We start from the raw sequence: 1127 nt of genomic DNA, 5'->3' as shown, positions 1-1127 counted from the left end.
AAAACTTTATAACCCATTTTCAATTAAAAATAAATTCAAAATAAATAAGCTGTATCAATTATAATAATTTAAAGTTTATTTTAAAATATACTTTATGGAACAGGATAATTTTTACGAATGTGTCAGTGAACTTCTGTTCATATAATATTGTTTGCCAATGCAAAACGTAATCTGGCTTGGAACTGTCGTCTTAACATCTAAAAACCGGAAGAACAATTTCCCTATCACTTGGAATTATAATTATATTTGTATAAAAACGTTATTCTGGACAGTTTACAATATTATCGAATTCAAAAATTCCCGAATAATAAAACTCCAGGCCGAATGCTATCTAATGATCAAATATTCAAACTAGAAAATTCCCGAATTGCAGAAATTGAGAGAACAGTTTTGTGATCAATATTATTTATTTATTAAAAATACAATAATCAAATATTTTTATTATAGAAATTTTGTTTTGATGTTTGATTTTTTTAAATTATTGTTTTAATTTAAAATAACAATAATTGTATAAATATGCGATACAAACATAAATTTAAAACACGTGAGCTTTAAATGAAACAAAATTTGCAGGATTCAATGCAGGCTGATTTAACGCGACTTTTATTTTTATTTTTTTTAAATAATAATTTCATTTTTGCGAGCGTTCTATGTAATGTACAAGAATACAATGCACATTTTCAAATAAATTTTTATCAAAAAATACATTTGTTCAATTATTGTTATTTTATATTCCAACAATAATTTTTAGAAACTTTAAACATTAAAAAGTTTTTTCTTTATTAAAAATATTTTATTATTCTATTAAAAAAATTTTTTTAAACAAAATATTTTTTAATTGTTCAAATTAGAGAGTTGTCTAGCCCGGATATTGTATAATTCGGAAATTTTCTGTCGGCAATTCTCAAATTCGGTAAGATTGTAAATTGTCGAGAATTTTCCAATTCGGAACTTTTATATTTCGACGATGTTATAATTTAGGAATTTTTACAGTGATGTGGGAATTTTATTTTTCGGAAAAAGCGACTGAAAAATCCCGAAAAATAAAATTCCCGACACTGCAAAATTCGTAAATTGAAAAATAACCAAATAATAAAATTCCAGAAATTATGAAAGTCCCGAAATAT

Source organism: Belonocnema kinseyi, chromosome 6 (genome assembly GCF_010883055.1).
Source record: "Belonocnema kinseyi isolate 2016_QV_RU_SX_M_011 chromosome 6, B_treatae_v1, whole genome shotgun sequence".
NCBI classification, from domain to species: domain Eukaryota; kingdom Metazoa; phylum Arthropoda; class Insecta; order Hymenoptera; family Cynipidae; genus Belonocnema; species Belonocnema kinseyi.
Note: the sequence above shows the minus strand (reverse complement) of the source record.